Source organism: Micromys minutus (assembly GCF_963924665.1).
Source record: "Micromys minutus genome assembly, chromosome: 9".
NCBI lineage: Eukaryota > Metazoa > Chordata > Mammalia > Rodentia > Muridae > Micromys > Micromys minutus.
In genome coordinates this window covers 47103341-47116474 of record NC_137978.1, presented here as the reverse complement: position 1 = coordinate 47116474, position 13134 = coordinate 47103341, and positions in this window count along the sequence as shown.

Below are 13134 nucleotides of genomic sequence, written 5' to 3'. Positions count from 1 at the left end.
CACACCTTGAGCCACAGACACAACGCAGTCTAGCACCAGTAACATAACATCCCTCCTCCAGATTCCATGAAGGAGAACCCAACAGTGAAAACCAACCAATCAGCGGGGCTGTGGTGCATCCCTTTAATCCCAACTCTCAGGAGATGGAGGTAGATGCAGGTGGGTTTCTGTGAGTTCGAAGTCTACACAGAGACACAGAAAGTTCTAGAATAACCAGGGGTATGTACAAAGACCCTGTGTGGTGGTTTCAATATGGCTGACCCATGGAAAATGTGGAGGAAATGGATCACTGTGGGGGTGTCTTTGAGATTCTATGCTCAACCTCCACCCAGTATGGAAGAAATTATCTTCTGGTCGCCTTCAGGTCAAGATGTAAAACTCTTGGCTCCTCCAGCAACATGTCTGCCTGCCCACTGCCATGTGTGCTGCCATGATAATAATGGACTGAACCTACGAACTTGTAAGCCAGCTGTCATTAAATGTTGTCCTTCATAAGAGTTGCCTCGGTCATGGTGTCTGTTCACATCAATAAAACAAGTAAAACACAAACTAAAATTCTGTCTAAAAGGAAAAAAAAAAAAGAAAGAAAGAAAAAGAAAAAGAAAAGGGGGGCTGGAAAGATGGCTCAGTGGTTAAGAGCACTGACTACTATTCCAGAGGTCCTGAGTTCAAATCCCAGCAACCACATGGTGGCTCACAACCATCTGTGATGGGATCCGATGTTCTCTTCTGATGTGTCTGACAGCTACAGTGTGTTCATATAAATAAATCTTAAAAATAAAAAAGATTTTTCCAAAGAAGTTATTCAAATGACCACCCACACCCAGTAAACACAAAGAAGATGCCCATATTATATGACTTTTAAGTGAATGGAAATAAAATCACATTGCTACGCTACTTTACAATAAAGCAAATATTACCAGTGTAGCGGCGGGGGTGGGGCAGGAAGAGAAGTAATTGTAAGGAGGCGTGTTAGTGGGGATGCAGGATGTTAGTGAGGATGTAGGATGTTAGTGGGGATGTAGGATGTTAGTGGGGATGGAGGATGTTAGTGGGGATGGAGGCATGTTAGTGGGGATGCAGGATGTTAGTGGGGATGTAGGATGTTAGTGGGGATGGAGGATGTTAGTGGGGATGGAGGCATGTTAGTGGGGATGCAGGATGTTAGTGGGGATGTAGGATGTTAGTGGGGATGCAGGATGTTAGTGGGGATGCAGGATGTTAGTGGGGATGCAGGATGTTAGTGGGGATGCAGGATGTTAGTGGGGATGCAGGATGTTAGTGGGGATGCAGGATGTTAGTGGGGATGCAGGATGTTAGTGGGGATGCAGGATGTTAGTGGGGATGCAGGATGTTAGTGGGGATGTAGGATGTTAGTGGGGATGTAGGATGTTAGTGGGGATGCAGGATGTTAGTGGGGATGGAGGCATGTTAGTGGGGATGCAGGATGTTAGTGGGGATGTAGGATGTTAGTGGGGATGCAGGATGTTAGTGGGGATGCAGGATGTTAGTGGGGATGTAGGATGTTACTGGGGATGGAGGATGTTAGTGGGGATGGAGGCATGTTAGTGGGGATGCAGGATGTTAGTGGGGATGTAGGATGTTAGTGGGGATGCAGGATGTTAGTGGGGATGCAGGATGTTAGTGGGGATGTAGGATGTTACTGGGGATGGAGGATGTTAGTGGGGATGGAGGCATGTTAGTGGGGATGCAGGATGTTAGTGGGGATGGAGGATGTTAGTGGGGATGCAGGATGTTAGTGGGGATGCAGGATGTTAGTGGGGATGCAGGATGTTAGTGGGGATGCAGGATGTTAGTGGGGATGTAGGATGTTAGTGGGGATGCAGGATGTTAGTGGGGATGCAGGATGTTAGTGGGGATGCAGGATGTTACTGGGGATGGAGGATGTTAGTGAGGATGTAGGATGTTAGTGGGGATGGAGGATGTTAGTGGGGATGCAGGATGTTAGTGAGGATGGAGGAAAGCTGCCACAGCCACGGAAATCAGTCTGACATTCCATAAAAACTACACAGAGGAACCAGCAAGACAGTTCAGTGGGTGAAGAGCTTCCATGGGGGTCTGGTGACCTGGGTTTGATCCCCAGAACTTACAGTGGAAGGGGGAACAGGCTTCTGAGGTTGTCCTCTGACCTCCATACAGATGCCACCACCCATCCAGACACACACCAATCATAAAGAGAACAAATTCAGGGCTGGAGAGATGGCTCAGCGGTTAAGAGCACTGACTGCTCTTCCAGAGGTCCTGAGCTCAAATCCCAGCAACCACATGGTGGCTCATAACCATCTGTAATGGGATCTGATGCCCTCTTCTGGTGTGTCTGAAGATAGCTACAATGTGCTCATATAAATAATTAAAAAAAAATAATAATAAAAAGAAAGAAATGTGTTCCCTGACCAATAAACATACATTATTGTAGCAATGCATTGTTGGATTCCTAACAAAACATCAAATTAAAAGGATTAATCTAATAAATAAAAAAAAAAAAAAGAAAACAAATTCAGCTGGGTGTGGTGGTACACACTTAAATCCTAGCACTCAGGAGGCAGAGGCTGGAGGATCTCTGAGTTCAAGGCCAGCCTGGTCTATATAGTGAGTTCTAGGACAGCCTGGGATATATAAAGAGCCCCTGTTTCAAATAAATATGTAGATAAACAAACAATAAAATTTAAAGTTAACAACACACACATGCACACACACCTACTCAGGAAGCTGAGGCAGGAGGATTACAAGTCTGAGGCCAGTTTCCTGAGAGAAGGAAAGTGCCTGCTTCACCAGCACATTTTCTAAAAGCGAAGTCCTACAGAGAAGATCTGAATGATCCTCATGCAAGGAAGACCCACAACTTCAAAAACCTCAAGCTGGATGTGGTAGCTCACACTCAGGAGACAGAGGCAAGTGGATTTCTGTGAGTGTGAGGCCAGTCCAACATACATAGCATGTTTCAGGTCTTTCAGAGTGCTGTAATCAGACTATGTCTCAAACAAATAATAAAATTGAAAGTTCAGAGACTTAAACGTAACAGTCATAGCGGCGTTACTCACAATCACCAGAAGGTGGTGCTGTTGTCAAAGGTGTCCCTTCCAAAAGTCAAGCATGTTAACAAATCTCCTGGAGGTAGTGTTAAGATGGGCCACTCACTGTAAAGAGGCCACCAGGTCCTGAGGGCTTTCTTCTCTTCCGCTGAATTAAGAGTCTTATAAAGAGGCTTCAACTCTCTGGTGCCCTTTGACCTTCTTCCGCTGTGTGATGAACACAGTACTAAGAGGTGCCACCCTCACTGGACATTGAAAGCTGCCAACGCCTTCATCTTTGATTAAATAAAGTTCGGTTCTCTATAAACCACTCAGTCTTAGATGTTCTGCCCTAGCAGCATTACGTGAACAAAGACACGTGGAAAAACCTCCCATGTGCAACAGATAAACCAAATACAGTATATTCATCATGGGATGGTATTCATTGATAAAGAGTCGATATGGGTGAATCTTAGGGACTGGGTTAAGTTTGGGCCCTGGAGATGGCTCAGTGGGTAAGGGCTCTCAGTTCGAGCCTGAGTTGAATCCACACCACCCACACTGTGATCTCCTTATCACCAATCCCTTCAAAGGTGTCTCCCAACCCTCATATACTAGCTGTAGCATGCCTGAATGCTTGAAAACACAAGCACGCACACACACACACACACTTAAGTAAATGTATTAAAATGTTTTCAGGGACAGGGGAGATGGCTCAGCAGTAAAGACCACTCACTACTCATGCAAAGGACCTAGGTTTAGTTCCCAGCACACGTTGTCAGACAGTATTGTAACTCCAGTTCAACCGGTTTACCTATGTGACTGCCCACAGAAGAAAGGTTATCAGAGGATGAGTTTCAGCTTTCCATCTTGTTAAGGCAGGGTCTCCTTAGCTCAGCACACTCCAGATGTTGGGATTCCAGGCCTGTGCCATCACATGGGGTCCGGAGTCTGAACTCAGATTATTGGGTTTACACAGCAAACACCTCCAGCCTCAGGATGGCTATTGTGTTCAATTTATTTTACATGCATTTGAGTGTCTGCACATATTTCTGTTCATTACATGTGTGCCTGGTGCCCAGAGGTAAGAAGAGCACCTCAGATCCCTGGAGCTATATTCATAGGAGGTTGTGAGCTACCCAGGTCCTCTGGAAGAACAGCCAGTGCTCCTAACTTCTGAGCTCTCTCTCCAGCTCTATCCCAGAGTGATCTTTTAAACTATGGATTAAGGTTGGAGAGATGGCTTAGCAGTTAAGGGCACTGGCTGCTTGCTCTTCCAGAAGACCTGGGCTATGATTCCTAGCAAGCACATGGTGGTTTAAAACAACCTGTAGCTTCATTTCCAAATGATCCAATACCACCTTGTGGCCTTGTCCGCACTAGGCATGCAGGTGACTCACAGAAAACCCCCCAAGCAAAACTTCTAGTGTAGGCTGCCTACACTGTTATTATGATTCCTAATAGTTCTTCCAGTCCCAGGACCTTTTCATTCCTTCATCTGCACATCCAATATCCATATCCTCCCCTCCAGTTAGCTGCTACCCATCTAGGCAGTCCTTTCTGACAATTCTGGGACCCAACGTCTCTCATCCGGTTTTTTACTTTATTCTTTAAGTGATGTCTTTCTTTTTTTTAATTTTATGTGCATTTTGTTCACCCTGCATGTATGTCTGTGTGAGGGTGTCAGATCTCCTGGAACTGGAGTTACAGACAGCTGTGAATGCCAGGTAGGTGCTGGGAACTGAACCCTGGTCCTCTGAAGAGCAGTCAGTGCTCTTAACCGCTGAACCACCTTTCCAGTCCCTGTTTGTTTTTTAAAATACCATCCGTCTCCTTGACTCCTGAAAGAGAAACTTCTTGAGGTCAGAGTCTTGCTCATATTCTTGGCTATACTTTCAGGTTCTAAAACTCTGTCTGATACATAGGACTATGACTTTTAAAAATATATTTTAATTAATTCTATAACAATTTAATACAGATACATATTTTATTGATACACACACACACACCATGTGCATTACCCTCTCTTATCCCTCCTTCCACTGGATCTTTTCTTCTTTCCAATAAAACTCTCTTCTATTTTCATGTCTTCTTCTTAAAAGTATTGCTCTGAGACAGAGTCTCACTATACACAGCTACATAGTTCTATTTACATAACTCACCCGAACCTCTCAACTGCTGAGATAAAGGGTGTGCCACCACAGTTGACTTAAATTAATTTAAATAAAGTTTTATTGCTAAACCAGGCACGATGGCACACGTCTTTAATCTCAGTGTTCCAGACCAGCCAGTGCTAAATAGAACGATCTTGTCTCTGTCGCCTGGGGGCTAGGATTAGAGTGTTTGCCAGGAAGCCCAGCTCAAATTTATTTTAATTGAAAAAACATTTTAAAAAGTTGTTATTGGATAAGCAGTGATAACAGAGGTGGGTGGATGTCTGAGTTTGGGCTAGCCTGGTCTACAGACTGAGTTCCAGACCATCCAGGGCCACATAGAGAAATCCTGAGAATTTACAGCTACAGAAGTGTGTGTGTGTGTGTGTGTGTGTGTGTGTGTGTGTGTGTGTCTGAGGATGGTGCAGGGCTTTTCTTTTCTAAAGATTTACTTATACTTATGAGTACACTGTACCTGTCTTCAGATCCCATTATAGATAGTTGTGAGCCACTATGTAGTTGGTGGGAATTGAACTCAGGACCTTTGGAAAAGGAGTCAGTGCTCTTAACCACTGAGCCATCTCTCCAGCCCACACACAAAGTTTTTTAAATTTAAGTCAGCATGGAGGTTGGGGATCCCGCAGGGCAGGACAGCTCGCAGTTGTTCTCTTCTTTCATCCTGAGGGTCTAGGGGGCTTTTGTTCATCCTCTGAGCAATTTCACGGATCTCTCGCTGAAGCTCCAGCCAGGGGCACTAAATGCTCAGGGCTGTGAATTCTTGAAGGGATTTTTTCCGGGAGGGCCAGGTTTACTGTGTCTGCAGTGTAGATCCATGCGTCACCCAGTTTTTGAGGAGATGGTTGTTCTTGTTCTGCCACTGCTTCTTCCATGACCATTTGAGGGTGTCCCGGATGATGGCTTCAGCTCCAGCACCGTGCCGGACCCCTGAGTTTCCACAAAGATTGTGGTGCTGGATTGTGAGGCCCACAGGTGTTGGACGCTGAGTCTGTCTGGACACCAAGGGGCTTCCTCCTAATGTAGTTTAGAGTTTTGGCTGGCTTGGAAATTGGGAAGTAGTCCTGAATGGCTTGGGGCTTTAAGTAATTAAGATTCTCCTAAGGTTTGGTAGACAGATTCATTGAGATGGAATTTAGGCAAAAATCTCCTTTAGTAATGTCCAGGACCCTGGACTGCAGAGCCTGGGGTGGGGGTGGGGAGTGGGGGTAAGAGATCTAAAAGCAACAGACAGAACATCGAGAATCTCATACTTTTATCCACTTTAGAGGGAGGGTTTTGAAGTTAACAGATTAAGGATGGTGGTAGACAGGATATTAGTTGTGGCTGAGCCCCTCTACAGTCAGAATGTCTGTTCTGATACCAGGAACTTGCTGTGTAGCCAAGGCTAGCCTCCAATTTACAGGGATCCAAGTGCCTCCAGCTCCTGATTAGTGGATGTCTGTTTAATCTTTTATTTTGAGACAGGACCTCATTAAGTTGCTCAAAGTGGCTTGAACTCAGTCTGTTGCCAAAGCCTAGAACTCCCAAACAGCTACCTGCATCAGCTTTTCTAGGGTGCTGGCATTAAGCTGGGTGGTAGTGTGCCCCCTGGTGGAGGAGGCAGTTAATTCTACTTCAGCCTCTGTGGTGGCTGGAGTTTACAAGTTTTCAACACAGACCCTACTTAATCCTTTTTGGTTTTTCCTCTGGGACAGGATCTCCCTGTGTGGCCCCACACTGGTCTTAGAACTCATCAGCCTCAGCTTCCCCAGTGCTGTGCTCAACAAACAGGAATTTACTTCGAGTTTTTCTCTGAGCCGGGGTTCTCCTGAGTGGCCCTGGCTGTTCTGGAATTTGCTCTGTAGACCAGGTTGACATACAGAGATCCTCTTACTTCTCTCTGCCTCTCAAGTGCTGGGATGAAAGGTATGTGTCACCTCTGACTGACTAGTATTGCTTTAAAAAAAAAAAAACTGATAGAAACTACCCCCCCCCATTTCCTCAAAGGTACACCCAGTCAACACTGCTAAAAGCACAGAGAATCTAAATGTGGGGAACACCTTGAGTCTCAGCATACAAGCATACAGGAGGAGGAGGAGGCGAGACAGGCAGATCTCTGTGAGTTAGAAACCAGCCTAGTCTCCAGAGCAAGATTTAGGCCAGCCAGAACATATCAAGATCCTGTCTCAGGGCAAAAACAAAACACAAAGAAAGACATGATGGGTAAAGGCCAAGTTTGACAGCCTAGACTTTCAGCAAACACAGGTTAGCCCGGGATACATCAGCTCCTACCTCAGCTCAACGAGCGTCCAAGGAGCTGTTAACCCCGTTGACTGGAGTCTCGTGCTTTTCTCCTGGACTCTGATCTAACTTGTGCTATGTTGTTCTGAGGCAGGGTCTAAGGTTCCCTGGACTCTAAAACCAACTTCCCTCTCTGCACCACCTCTCAAGGCTCCTCTGTGGGGGTCTCCTCCAAAGCTAGACTTCTAACTGTTTGAATTTCCTTTGCCTCAGTAAGGGCCTTTCTTCTTCTGTGATTCCCAAGGTCATCTCTAGTTAAGCTCAGAATAATTCCACGTGCAGAACAATAATCCCCTCCAACATCTATCTTTTAGGGACTAGAGAGATGCTCCGTAAGTCAAAGCGTTTGTTGATCTTGCCAAGGGCCTGGGTTTGACTCGTAGCAGCTACACAGTGGCTCACAAATGCCTGTAAGTTCAGGAGAGCCAACACCTCTTCTGGCCTCCAAGGGCACCAGGCAAACGTGGTGTATAGACATGAATACCTGCAGGAAAAAAAAAATAAATAAAAAGTCATACACATTGAAAACAAAGACTAAGGATGTATGTTAGTGGTAGAAAGCTTGCCTAGCAGATAAGAGACCCTGTCTCAACACACAAATGCACCCAGACACACACACCCAGACACACACATATACAGGCACACACTTCCAGACACATACATACCCAGGAACACCCAGATACACACACACACACATATACAGGCACACAGACAGACACACAGACACACCCAGACAGACAAACAGATAGACACACCCAGACACCCCCCCCCCCCACACACACACCTATTTTCTTGGCTAGAGATGTACTAACAAGATTGAAAGTATGACTCCAGTGCAGAAGACCTTGGGTTTAGTTCGGGGTACTACAGAAAGCAAAACAAACCCCTTCTGTATTCATTTCCCATTTCCCAGAGATACAAAGAGCCCACAAGCTAGAGAAGCTGGAGAGGTGGCTCAGCAGTTAAGAGTGAGTTACTCTAACAGAAGATATGGGTTCAATTCCCAATACCCATGTGGAGGCTCACAGATTATTGTAACTATACTACTAGGGGATCCGACATCCTTTGATGGCCTCCTTGGGGACCAGGCACACTTGTAATGCAAACAAAACCCTCATATCCATATAAAATAACTAAGATCTAAAAGAACTTAGTAAGGAGATGAAGTCTCCCCATGTGAATCTAGAACTTAACATGTCAAAACAATCCCTTTCGGTTTGGGCACTGAAGGTCACTTTTTTGTCACAAGTCCTACAACACACATGGCTGGGCATGTTGGTCATTATATACATCTGCCCTTCCCTTACCACCTCTCAAATGAAATCCACTGTACATCCTGCTCACTCTAGCACCACGCACACGTCTGGAGTCCTTCACTCTTCCCCACTGTGACCTTTAATCCACTACCTCTAACCTAGATAACTGCAGGAGACTCCTAAAGGGATAGCTAAGCTTTTACTCCAGCCTGGGGCAATCAATTCTGATGTAATTGTTTGCTGGCTGGTTTACTGCTTCTGTCTACTAATTTAGGATTCTAGCCCCCAGGATAAAGTCATCTGAGCCTGGACTGTTCTCTCACTGCTGAAAAAGCTCACCCCTTCTCTGGTTCTTCTTCTTCTTCTAAAGATTTGTTTATTTATTTAATGTATGGATACACTGTAGCTGTCTTCAGACACACCAGAAGAGGACATCAGATCCCATTACAGATGGTTGTGAGCCACCATGTGGTTGCTGGGAATTAAACTCAGGATCTCTGGAAGAGCAGTCAGTGCTCTTAACCGCTGAGCCATCTCTCCAGCCCCCTTCTCTAGTTCTTGCTGATTATCTCTGCCTGGCTGGCTCAGTTCAGCTGTTGTGGCTCAAACTCCTCTCCATGCTAATGAATTCAATCTGGCTTCTCTGGGCTTCTCCTGAATTGCTGCTTGACCTTAAACTATCTCTGTCAATCTGTTGGAATCTTCTGGCTCCTTCTCATGCTCTGGTTTGTTCTGTCTTCCCATGTGTCTGTCTGGTTCTCTCTCTGCAGCCTGTCTCTGTACAACTGCCCCAGAAAACCTGTCTCCCCCCTTTCCCTCTCTGTACTGCCTCTTATGTAGCTTTCCTTTCTCCTCTCTTCTCCTGTGAGTTGAGCAGATCCTATTCTGTCAAATCTGATTCTTTTGATAACTTTGGCCACTTCATCTGCCACCCAACTGGACATCACTTTCAACCTTGGTAGCTTCCTTCTACAAACTAACTTTACCCTTCATTGTTTGGAATTAAAACTGTGCACCAACTGTGCATTCTAGCCAGAGGGATTAAAGCTGTGTGTTAAGGCTGAGCCACACCACAAACAGCTTTTTTTTTTCAGTGATTAGCACAATCTCGAGGTTCACAGTGTGATCAGGTATCCTGCAAGGACACAGTCTTACGGAAACCAAGCCAGCCTCAACATCACTGTGTGGAGGAGAATCACCTTGAATTTCAAATTCTCTTACCTCTGTTTCCTGAGATTATAGGCAGGCACCATTGTGCCCAGTTTATGCAGTGCTGTAGACTGGCACCTAGGGCATCCCTAAGGCTGTACAGGTTTTTAAAACTTGGTCTCACATGTGGTCCCCCACTGACCTGGAGCTAAGTATGTAGACAAGAACAGCTTTAAACAAGTACCAATCCCGCCTCTGTGTCTGATAAATCTTAACAAATGGTATTTCAGGCTTACTTTATACGTATGAATGTTGTGCTTGTATGTGTTAGCATTCTGTCTAAGCTCCGCCCCACAGTTACCTGGCAGCAGCCAGGTTTGCCTGACAGTGGTGTTCTCTCTTGTATTACCCTCTTCCTGCTTTGTCCCTTCTCTCCTCGTTTCCCTACCCCCTCTCTCCACGTGCTCATGGCTGGTCTCTATTTCTCTTTGCCTTTCTCTGCCCCTACTACCGTCTTGACTCCCCTCCCTGTACCCTGAATAAACTCTATCCTGTACTATACGGTCATGTGGCTGGTCCCTCTGGGGAAAGGGATGTCAAAATGGTTTGCCAGAGGCATTCCCCTTACCCCACATTTCACCACACCTCCGTAGAACTTATCCCCCCCCTCTCATTATCTCTTTATAAACACATCAGTATGCATGTCTGTGCACTACTTGTATGTCCCTTGAATCCCCTGGAACTGGGGTTACTGATGTTTTGACACCATTTTCGTGCTGGGAATTGAACCTAGGAGTCTGAATCGGCTCTTCCTCCTGAGTCATTTGCAGCCCCTTCCTCCATGCAGCCCCTCAAGTCTTTAAGAAGACAAACTCAGTCATGTGGCTCCTTGCTTAAAACCTGTCTGTGACTTCTTTCCCATTGTCCTGTATGTTCCACTATGATAAAAACCCATACGGAACCTGGTAGTGGTGGCACAGGCCTTTAAGCCCAGCACTCAGGAGGCAGAGGCAGGTGGATCTCTGAGTTTGAGGCCAGTCTGGTCTACAGAGCGAGTTCCAGGGCTACATAGAGAAACCCCTGTTTCAAATCAAACAACAAGAACAACATTGATCCATACAGGGTCCGAGGTGCTGCACATGGTCTCTGCCGGCTCTGTAGGCATCCTCTCTCTCCTCTTTTCCATCAAGGTCCAGGTGGATGGCTCTTTTATCTCTTTCCTAATCTTATAAACCCTCTCTCATCCCAGGGCTTTCCCCTTTCTCTCTGCCTAGAATGCTTTTGGCTAAATCACGAGGCTAACTCCTTCTTGACGTTGGAATCTCAGAAAGTTCTTCATTTTATCATTCTACCATCTCTGTCTATCCCTCCCCCCATTCCCCATGCTGGGTCTGCCCTCTTTCCTTGTGGGATCATTTTTTTTCTTTCCTTTCTTCCTTTTTTGGTCCAGTACAGCCTTGGCTGTCTTGGAATTTGCTCTGTAGACCAGGCTGGCCTCCAACACAGAGATCTGTTTGCTTTTGGCCCCAGGGACAAGGGACTGAGTTGCATATTTTACAGATCAAAGCAGACCTGCCTTCCAGGTTCTCCCAGCATTCCTCAGTCCCCACCTGGCATACCCTGCCTCCAATCCTGAAATTTACAGCGCAGAGGCTAAATTGTCCTTCGCCAGAGACTCCTCCCTATATAATCCATTTTCTTCTCTTGTTTTTCTCTCTTTTCTCCTCTTTCTCTTCTCCCCCCCCCCCCCATGGTGACTTCCTTGGTCTCAATCCTTGTGGCCAGTGAACTTTCCAGAGAGCTGCTTCCAAATAAACCTACATTTAACATACTCTAATCTGGCTTGAAGTTAGCTCTTTTCCTGGATGGAGAAATAATTTATCATGATCCACCTGCCTCAGACTCCCTAGTGTTGGGATTAAAGGCTCATGCCACCATGTTAGGCTGTGGGTTTTTTTTTTTGTTTGTTTGTTTGTTTTGTTTTTTAAAGACAAGGGTCACATGGAGCTTAAGCTAGACTCAAACTTAGTATGTATTCAAGGATAGTTTTGAACTTCTAATCCTTCTGTCTCCAATTCTCATCTACTGAGGTTACAGGAGTTACTACTATGCTCAATGTACAGTCTGTCTTTTAATTTATCATAGCCCCTTTTGGCTAATTTGCCCAACAAAGGCAGAGACCATGTCTGTTTTATTGACTGTGTACCTAAGCCAGAATCATCATAGTAAATATATAACACATATGCAAGGAGTCTGGAGAGATGGCTCAGTGGCTGAGAGTACTTATGGTTTGTGCAGAGGATCCTAAGTGGGGTATCCAGCACCCATGTCAGGCAGTTTACAACTGCAACTGAAGTCCCAGGGGAATCCATCTAGCCTCAGTAGGCAATGCATTTATGTGTCAACACACACACATGAAAATACCTTTTATTTTAAAAAAGATTTATTTATTATATATAAGTACACTGTTGCTGTCTTTAAGACAGACCAGAAGAGGGCATCAGATCTCATTACAGATGGTTGTGAGCCAGCATGTGGTTGCTGGGAATTGAACTCAGGACCTCTGGAAGAGCAGCCAGTGCTCTTAACCACTGAGCCATCTCTCCATCCCCTAGGATCTACCTTTTTTTTTTTTTTTTTCCAGTGTTGGACATCAAGTCAGACCCAAAGTCTCACACACACTTAGGTAGTGGTGAATGGCTAATCAATTAACTCCAGACTAAGTGAGGGAGAGACAGAGATGACCCAAAAGGACATTACCAGGGGATACTATAAGAGAAAAACAGTGGCCAATTGTAAAATGGTAACACTGTAGAAATCGGAAGCTAGAGTTAGAGGCAATAGGAACAGAGGCTCCGGGGTACTCTTGAGATCAGTTGGCTGTGTATGTGTGGAAGCCATGTGTACGTGACTCAAACTCTTTATCATGTTTTATTCTGCGTGTGTTTGTAAGTGCACGTGAGTGCAGGTGCCTGCAGAGTTCAGAGGCATCGGGAGCCTCCAGATGTTGGTGCTGCGAAACAAACTCTGCAAAAGCAGCATTCTGAGCCATCTCTCCAGCCCATAGAGGACACTCATTTAATATCCTGCTTTTCCTTCCGCCTGCTCCGAAGATAGACTTTCCTCCTTGGCTGCCCCACGGGTTCAAACTCAGAGTGGTCTCTCAGTTCGAATCCGATGTTGCCCCACTGTCACCCCAGTCCCGCCCTCCTTCGGGTAGCGGGAAGCTCCATGGCAACCCAAAAC